Source organism: Vigna unguiculata, chromosome 5, assembly GCF_037176805.1.
Source record: "Vigna unguiculata cultivar grain cowpea cultivar isolate G323 ecotype 2 chromosome 5, ASM3717680v1, whole genome shotgun sequence".
NCBI classification, from domain to species: Eukaryota; Viridiplantae; Streptophyta; class Magnoliopsida; order Fabales; family Fabaceae; genus Vigna; species Vigna unguiculata.
The window spans coordinates 16435547-16445455 of record NC_140796.1 but is presented as its reverse complement, the minus strand read 5'-3'; the positions used below and the strand labels follow the sequence as shown (position 1 = coordinate 16445455).

Sequence of the window (9909 nt, the reverse complement as noted above, 5' to 3'; positions counted from 1 at the left end):
GAGAAGTGAATGTGACATGTTATGTGTGTAATGTGTGGAAGGTTGGAGGAATCAATACAACATTTATTCTTTATTTGTACTGTAATAGAAAGATTATGACAGTTGTGCGATAAATGAGTTGGAATTGTTATGGCACATCAAAATATACAAAAAAAAAAAAAACACTTCCAACACATAAATAATAAAGACAACACAACTTGAAAATGTATGTGGATAGCTATTGTATGGTCTATCTAGACACATAGAAATAATATAATTTTTAAGAACTCTGAAAAAGATTTGTAAGAGATGTTTAATTTAACCCAAATTAAGACTTGGATATGAATTACAAATAAAATAACAAAAGCAAAATTTTCATACTCGAATTGGTGCTATCCTCTTGTTTGCATTAGATACTTAAAGTTTCTAGTTTCCTATGAACACTTTGTAAAGGTTCCTTTTTGCATATACATGCACTAACCCCACTTTAAGACTTTTAGTTTAGACTGTTTTTTCTTTTTTAAAGAGGAGATTCACACGTTTTTTTTGGCCGAAGAGAGTCTCCTTAAAAGGTTTATTTTTGCAAGTTTGAAGTGTTACCCGAATGGAAGTAGGAAAATTCATATGAAGGACTAGCTCAATAATAATGGAAACTTTTTGTTGAATTTCCTACTTTGTTAGATGTTTATCATAATAATGGGATTATGTGTCTTTTTTTTTCTTAGGTCTCTTTCTGTAATTTTAAACATCCAAGTGTTCCCAATTAATATATTTTTTATTGTTGATAAAAAAAATTGAATAATAAAATAATTTATATTAATAAATCTTTCTGTTTTTATTATAAAAAATATCTTAGAAAATATGGAGCGAAATAGTATAACAGAATCTGTTACTTCTACTGTTCTTTCTTCCTTTCTCTTCCTTCAATAAGGATTCTCATCTCACTTTTGACTCTTTTTGTCTTTTCTCTATCTCTGTTTTCCTTTATTTCTTCTCTGCATACAACTTTCTACTTTGTACCTTTCAATTTCATCTTCACTCATTTTTTCCATTTTCATTGTACATTGTGACTGCATGAACTACAACGTTGTTCATCTCCTCATGCACCCTCTTCTCCTCAACCCCGTTTTCCTTAACGTCTTATCCGCCTCCCTCCATTGTCTGTTGTTGGTATCAGCTTTGGTGTCATGGCTTTGGAACAAAATGACATTCACTGCACAAACCAGGGAAGAAGGCTCTATGGAGGAAGAGAAACCCAATGACAGAGACACCATCTTCAAAATGACCCTGTTTTGTTCTCTTGGTGTTTCTGCTTTCAGTTTCATTCTCTGTTTCTTCAATTACTTCTACTGGTATGCAAGTGGGTGGTCAGAACAAAAGTTTATGACCCTTTTGGATTTGGCTCTCAAAACACTTGCTTGGGGTGTTGTTTACGTTTCCTTGCACAAAGGGTTCTTCTTTTCCGGTTCTGGTGAAACAAGGTTCAGGTTTTCATTCATCTTCAGAGTTTGGTGCACCTTGTATCTAGTTTTTTCTTGTTATTCTTTCATGGTGGATATTGTTGTTGTGACCGAGATACCAACTCAGTCATTGGTTTACGATGTTGTGTCCACCTGTGCGGGCTTTTTGTTTTGTTACGTCGGGTACTTTGTGAAAAGAACGGTTCACGTCAACGGTATTGAGGAACCTCTTTTGAATGGTGATGCAAGAGAGACCAAGGGTGGGGACAATGTTACTCCTTACTCACATGCTGGAGTGTTTAGCATTCTCACTTTCTCTTGGGTGGGTTCTCTTGTGGCTGGTGGCTACAAGAAAACCTTGGACCTTGAGGATGTTCCTCAGCTAGACAACAGAGACAGTGTGGCTGGTGTTTTTCCTAGATTCAGAGATAAACTTGAGGCTGATTATGGTGCAAATGCCATTAACAGTCTCACCACGCTTAAGCTGGTGAAGAGTTTAGTAATGTTAGCGTGGAAGGAAATTCTGTTCACAGCTTTTCTTTCATTGTTAAGCACCGTGGCTTCTTATGTTGGTCCTTACCTTATTGATGATTTTGTTCAGTATCTTGATGGACAACGACAAAACCAGGGTTATGTTTTGGTTTCTGCCTTTTTCTTTGCAAAAATTGTGGAGTGCCTCTCTCAAAGGCAATTGTTCTTCAGGTTTCAGCAGATTGGAATTCGAATTCGAGCACTGCTTATTGCGATGATCTACAATAAGGTTCTCACACTTTCTTGTCAATCAAAGCAGGGCCACACTTCTGGGGAAATAATCAATTTCATGACTGTTGATGCTGCAAGAGTTGGTGTCTTCAGTTGGTACATGCATGATTTGTGGTTGGTGGTGCTGCAAGTCTCATTGGCCTTAATGATTTTGTATAAAAGCCTTGGCATTGCTTCCGTGGCCACTCTCATTGCAACCGTTGTTGTTATGTTGGCAAATGTTCCCTTGGGGTCATTGCAAGAGAAGTATCAAAAAAAGTTGATGGAGTCAAAAGATATTAGAATGAAGGCCACATCCGAGATTTTGCGGAGTATGAGGATCCTCAAACTACAAGGTTGGGAAATGAAGTTTCTATAAAAAATAACTGACCTCAGGAAAACTGAGGAAGGCTGGTTAAAAAGCTTTGTTTATACGTCAGCCATGACCATATTTGTGTTTTGGGGTGCACCCACATTTGTGTCTGTCGTTACTTTCGGCACTTCTATGTTTCTAGGGATACCCCTTAAAGCAGGGAAGATCTTGTCTGCACTTGCAACATTCTGGATTCTTCAACAGGTCATTTTTGGCCTTCCTGATACAATTTCTATGATAGCACAAACTAAAGTTTCTCTAGATAGGATTTCATCATTTCTCAGGCTTGATGACTTACCGTCTGATGTTGTAGAGAAGCTTCCTCAGGGAAGTTCGGATACAACAATTGAAGTAATTTATGGAAACTTCTCTTGGGATTTATCTTCCCCTATCCCAACATTGCAAAACATAAACTTCAAAGTTTTTCATGGGATGAAGGTTGCTGTTTGTGGTGCTGTTGGATCAAGCAAGTCTAGTTTACTTTCTTGTGTATTGGGAGAAGTACCTAAGATATCAGGCAATCTTAGGGTTTGCGGAACAAATGCTTATGTTGCTCAGTCTCCATGGATACAAAGTGGCACCATAGAGGATAATATTTTGTTTGGTAAAGACATGGATAGGGAAAGGTATGAGAAGGTACTTGAAGATTGTTCCCTGAAGAAGGACCTGGAGATTTTTTCTTTTGGTGATCAGACAATTGTAGGAGAACGTGGAATCAATTTGAGTGGTGGACAGAAACAAAGAATTCAAATTGCACGTGCTCTGTACCAAGATGCTGATATATATCTATTTGATGATCCTTTTAACGTTGTGGATGCTCATACAGGCTCTCACCTGTTTAAGGTTTTCATCATTTGTTTATTATGTGCAATGTGCAATATAATATGAGCTATGATATTTTGCTTGCACCTATGAAATGCAAATAGTCCTCGGTTTAACTCTTTTTACGTGCAGTTCTTTCCAAAGCACGAGACTAGAATTATTAATTTCCAGTGAGTGCTTTTTTTTTGTGTACTACAGGAATGCTTGCTGGGTCATTTACAGTAAAAAACAGTGGTTTATGTCACTCATCAGGTGGAGTTCTTACCTGCCGCTGACCTTATATTGGTGAGCATTTCATGTAATTTTATTGTCAATAACGCAAAAAGAGATGTGTTTTTTTGTTTTTTGTTTTAGTTCCATAATGTCATCTTTTGTTGTTAGGTCATGAAAGATGGGAGAATTACTCAATCTGGAAAGTATATTGATCTACTTAATAGTGGAACTGGTTTTATGGAACTAGTTGGTGCACACAAAAAAGCTCTATCTACTCTAGATTCATTGGATGTAGTGACAACATCTAATGAAACAAGTACCTTAAAACAAGAAGCAAATGTCTCTGGCACACATGATTCTAAAGAAAAAGAGGCAAACAAAGATGTTCAAAATGGGGAAACACACACCCAAAGTGAACCACAAGGTCAGCTTGTTCGAGAAGAAGAAAGGGAGAAAGGTAGAGTTGGGTTTTCAGTCTATTGGAACTATATCACAACCGCATATGGTGGAGCTTTGGTACCTTTCATATTGCTGGCTCAGATTCTTTTTCAAGCTCTTCAAATAGGAAGCAATTATTGGATGGCTTGGGCCACTCCTATCTCAACGCATGTGCAACCACGTGTTGAAGAAATGACTATTATAGGAGTCTATGTTGGTTTGGCTACTGCAAGTTCTTTCTGTGTCCTTATCAGAGCAATGCTTCTAGCCACAACAGGTTATAAGACAGCTACCATACTCTTCAATAAAATGCACTTCTGCATTTTCCGTGCTCCAATGTCATTTTTTGATTCCACTCCATGTGGCCGAGTACTTAGCAAAGTATGTTTACATTCTTTCAAGTTTTGTCTTTCTGTGTTTTAGATTGTTGTGTTTTTTTTCTCCTTAGTTTGTTTGTTGTTTTTGAACAACTATAGATTATAGAATACTTTGTCACCTCTCTTTTTTCAATGTTTTTTCCTTTTTAGGCTTCAACTGACCAAAGTGCAGTGTATACATGCATTCCTCATGAAATGGCCTCACTTGCCTTCTCTACGATCCAACTTCTGGGAATTATAGCAGTGATGTCTCAGGTTGCATGGCAGGTTTTCATTGTCTTTATACTTGTAATAGCTGTCGGCATATTGTATCAGGTACTCATTGGATCGTGTTCTTTGGTAACAAGGTGACAAATAATGTCTTCACACGCAGAATATGTACCAGATATATTCTGCAAAATTGACTCCATTATTCATTTTGTATGATATCATGGCAAACATCTAAAAAATTTATAATTCTGCAGCAATACTATGTACCATCACCTCGAGAACTATCACGTTTAATTGGACTCTGCAAAGCCCCAATCATTCAACACTTGGCTGAGACAATTTCTGGTACTTCAACCATCAGAAGCTATGACCATCAGTCAAGATTTAGAGAGACAAATATGAAACTGACTGATGCGTATTGTCGGCCAAACTTCAGTATTAGTGCTACCATAGAATGGTTGCGCTTCCGCTTAGATATGCTGTCTTCAATCACATTTGCCTTTTCCTTGTTAGTCTTAATATCTATTCCACCGAAAATCATTGATCCAGGTATATATATTCCAATCTTGTACTGTTACAAGTCAAAATCAACATGGAATTCAACATAATTGTTTCCCTTTCGTACCACTTTCTTTGAAGGCATTGCTGGTTTAGTTGTTACATATGAACTTAATTTGAACGCGATACAAGCTTGGGTGATATGGAATATGTGCAACATAGAGAACAAAATTATATCAGTAGAAAGAATGCTTCAATATACTTGTATTCCTAGTAAGCCTCCCCTTGCTGTAGAAGAAGATCGACCCAACCCTTCTTGGCCATCATATGGCGAGGTTGATATACAAGATTTGCAGGTAGTTTCAGCTACTATTTGTATGTTTATAGTTTTGTACTATTGTTTTCTTTCATTTTCTGCCAATTGATTTATAAAACTCATGCTAAGTTTTTCTTTTCCTGAATGTTTAGTGGTTAGTTTCTGATACAGAAAACTTGTGCCAACATATTTCATAGCAATAGCATAACTTCTGCATGATATATTTGCTATGTTTGCAATGATGTGCTTTCCATGATACAGGTTCGTTATGCTCCACATCTTCCACTGGTGTTGCGTGGAATAACATGTAAGTTCGGTGGAGGATTAAAAATCGGCATTGTTGGAAGAACAGGAAGTGGTATATGAAGCTCCGACACGGCGTCGGAGCCACGCTTCCCCGCGTCGGAGGCGCACCGGACACGGACACTTGCCGGAAGCGCACACGACGCGGTGTCAGAAGCTTCTTTTTTGCCGGACACGGCCTTCTCTCTCGATGCAGAAAAGAAACGTTTGTGGTGCTGAAAAAGTGGAACGTGGACGCCTTGCAGAGTTGCCTGTTGCATAATTGCAACCAAATTCGCGGAGAGGAGAAGGGAAGATAGAAGATAGGAAAGGGAAAGTTAAGCAAAACAAAAAAAATCTGAAAAGAAATACATCTGTTCAGATTTCACTTTATCTAAAATTTTCTTAAAATATTTTATTTAAAGAGATTTTAACTTGTTTTATCATTATATAATATATTATATTATAATTAATTTTAATCTATAACATCTTTCATTTTTTATACGTAAATAAATATAAATAAATTACTAGATACATGTTCCATATTTCAAATAAATATAAATAAATTACTTTATATATAAAAAAATAAAGATAAATATATAAATAATCTTAACTAAAAATCTTAATAAATTATATAGAATTAAAACTAAAAATTTTAACAAAATAATCCTCAAATATATCTATTTGAATATCTTTATATCTCATCTTTTAATAACAAAAACCTTATACATGTTCTATAAATACATACAGAGATTTACAAAATATACAAAGAAAAAGAAATCAGTTAGAGGTAAAAGAAAGAAACCTTGAGATTTAGTGAGCGAAACACATAGTCATTGCAAAAAAGCTCTTAGAGGAAGAAGGAATAAGATGACTCCCAAAAGGGCAGAAGATTTAGTATTTATCCATAGTAATCTCCGTCTTCTCTCAAGAAACTCCTCAAAGTATAGAGAAGAGGAAACTAAATTGTGAGATATTGGAGGAGATGACTTTTCATTGGAAGACAGCGGAATTCTTCAGATTGCTAGCCTATCTCTTGATGAACCAGAATTAGAAGAAGCATTTTTCAATGAAGATGAACAAATATGAGAGTTAAACATCATGATTTACTTACGTTTTTTTTTTTGTTTTTCTTTTGCTAGACTTTGTTTCTTTTATAATTGTTTATCTTGATTTCTATTAGATCATGAAGTATAATTGGTGGATTGTTTTTTATATAAATATTAATTTTCAATTTTTTAGACTATGAATTGTAATTGTTATATATATATATATATATATACGTGTCCGTGTCTTACATTTTTTCGATTTAGACGCTTCCCCGTGTCCATGTCCGTGTCGTGTCCGTGTCCGTGTCTGGGCTTCATCACCCTCATTCAAACACTTTTCAGAATTGTTGAGCCTACCTGTGGTCAGATCATGATTGACAACATCAACATCTCTTCAATTGGACTTCATGATTTGAGGTCTAAACTAAGCATTATTCCACAGGATCCAACAATGTTTGAAGGAACTATGAGAAATAATCTAGACCCTCTGGAAGAATACACTGATGAACAAATTTGGGAGGTGGGTTGGTTTATATTTATGAACAGATATAGACACACTAAGGTCTCTCCAAAAGATTATACTTTTACTTGTTCTTCGATTTTGTATTTTGTGTTGCGTTCATTCACTTGTTTACATTCTTTTAAATAGGCCCTGGATAAGTGCCAACTTGGAGATGAAGTTAGAAATAAAGAAGGGAAGCTAGACTCCACAGGTTTGTCTTTGAACCTTGATCACATTAAGTTTTCCATAAATACCTGTAGAAAGATAAGTAGAACAAGTTTTTTGTATTAAGTTAAAATTAGTTTAGTTTATAGGAAGTACTTATTTTCTTTCAGTTTTCCTTCTTGTTTTCTGCTTATATAAGTGTTTAGGAAGAAACTTTAAAGTTGTTTCTAATATGGAAGTTGATGTTGTAGTTACTGAGAATGGTGAGAATTGAAGTATGGGTCAGAGGCAGTTGGTGTGCCTTGGCAGGGTGCTCCTGAAGAAAAGCAAGATTTTGGTGCTTGATGAAGCCACTGCATCAGTAGATACAGCTACAGATAATTTGATTCAGCAGACTCTTAGGCAACATTTCTCTAACTCTACAGTCATCACCATTGCACATAGAATAACTTCGGTTGTTGACAGTGACATGGTTCTGCTTCTTAGTCAAGGTCAGGAAATGATGTCATTCTTCATAGAACTTTGATATTCATCATGTTTTTGTTGTCTGATGTGGTTAGACATTACTGCAGGACTTATTGAGGAGTATGACACCCTAACAACATTGCTAGAGAACAAGTCTTCATCTTTTTCACAACTTGTTGCAGAGTATACCATGCGGTCCCACACCAATTTTGAGAAATATGTGGATCACTGACTTTTGAGCTTACACATACATGGATTTTGAGATTTTGTTTATAGAAAAATGTATTGGGGCAGTACAAATGTTATTTTAATCAATTATAGGTCCACACGGATTTAAAAATTGAGACGTTTTGGTTCTGAAATTTTCAATGCTATAAGAGAAATACTCAAACGATTTTCTCTTCCGTGCTTCTGCTGTTATTTTTCACCACTCGCATATGTTTGAGGTCATGGTGTTCTCTTTGCATACGTATTTGACATGATTACAACGATGAAGATGATGATAATATTTGCGAAGTCTTTGATCGTGGCAATGAAGTGTGAGATGATAAATTTGTGGATTTTAATGCAAAAGAGATGATGATATATTGGTGACAATTGAATATCTTGATTTAACCCTAACTTAGCAAAATGTCTTTGACGCCCAAAAGTTTTTGTGAATGGTACACGTCCAATAAGTTAATTCAAAGGAAAAGGGTTATTGAAAACAATTCTTCATGGTAGAGCATAGTAAAAGTATGGGTGTAATAGGCAACGGCTGTCACAAATAATTTTTATTTTTTAAATTAGGTCTAAGTAGTAAATTGATTTAAATTGATTTTGATGTTTAAGTTTTTTATTTGTTTTGGTACCTATACTTTTTTTACTCAACTAAATCTGTATATTTGTTAGCGAGTCAACGTGATTCATCACTTAGATTAACATTAACATTTTTTGGAGAGTGATTATACGTGTGTCCAACAAAGAGTTAGATAAATAATGTGTGGTGTCTATCTTGTACCATACACTAATCAAAAAAAAAAAAAATCTTATATTTCTTTTTTTACTAGACTCTATTTAACAAATATTGAATATTACTTTAATCAAACAAATATGATACAAACAAATAAAGTTTATTTATTATTCCTTAAAATTTAAATTTCTTCTATAACGTTAAAATTTAATGTTGAATTTGTTTTTTCAAAACTAAAATAATAATAATAATCAACCAATTGGTCTGGAATTTTGATTCTTTACAGAGATTTAGTGTTGTTAATTTGTTATATCTTATTTCAGTATATTACAAGATTTTTAATATATTTTAAAATGTTAAAATTAATGTACTTTGAAAGCACAATAAAAAGGCACTATAGAAAATTTAACAAGGAATTAATAAAAAAATCTTATTAGATTTGATATTAATAAGCTATTTTTTAAATAAGATGTTAAATTTGATAATTTTGATAAAAAGATCACGCTAATAATGTTCTATCAGGAATCTATTTATTAATTCTAAGAATAAATATCAAAAGGAAACTTCATTTAATACTTTCTGAATAAATAACAATCGCTTATATTTTAAAACATAACTATAGTACCTTGCATAATGAATATATGTCATATTTTAATCTTTTTTAATAGATGATCCTCCCAGAGTTTTTTTATATCCTGGTAAAAGGCAATAAAAAGGTTTTAGACGAAACATTAAAGTTGATAATATAACTATTTAAAACATCATTATATTTACAAAAGTACTAAAATAAATAATTGAACGTTGTTAGTAATACTAATAGAGTAATAGTTATCAAAGAAAGTCCATAAAATATAATTAGGTGACAATCGTATTACGTGACTAATAATATATATATATATATATATATATATATATATATATATATATATATATATATATATATATATATATATATATATATATTTTGAAAAATAAAAACTGAAGTGTTCTGTTGTCATCGCTCAAGAGAAGTGAGTATTTTAAAATAAAAGGATAATGAAATTCAATTAACTCGGTCTTATTTAGAT

General features: G+C 33.9%; 1 pseudogene across 1 annotated transcript; it reads left to right on the top strand.

Moving 5' to 3' along the window:
- The first annotated feature begins 1053 nt into the window (after positions 1–1053).
- Positions 1054–8259, top strand: LOC114184406 (ABC transporter C family member 3-like; annotated as a pseudogene). Its single transcript, XR_014995011.1, has 11 exons — positions 1054–3396; positions 3574–3660; positions 3757–4407; positions 4554–4718; positions 4868–5162; positions 5253–5467; positions 5689–5792; positions 7077–7278; positions 7408–7471; positions 7677–7916; positions 7998–8259. The product of XR_014995011.1 is annotated as an ABC transporter C family member 3-like (transcript).
- Positions 8260–9909: the final 1650 nt, after the last annotated feature.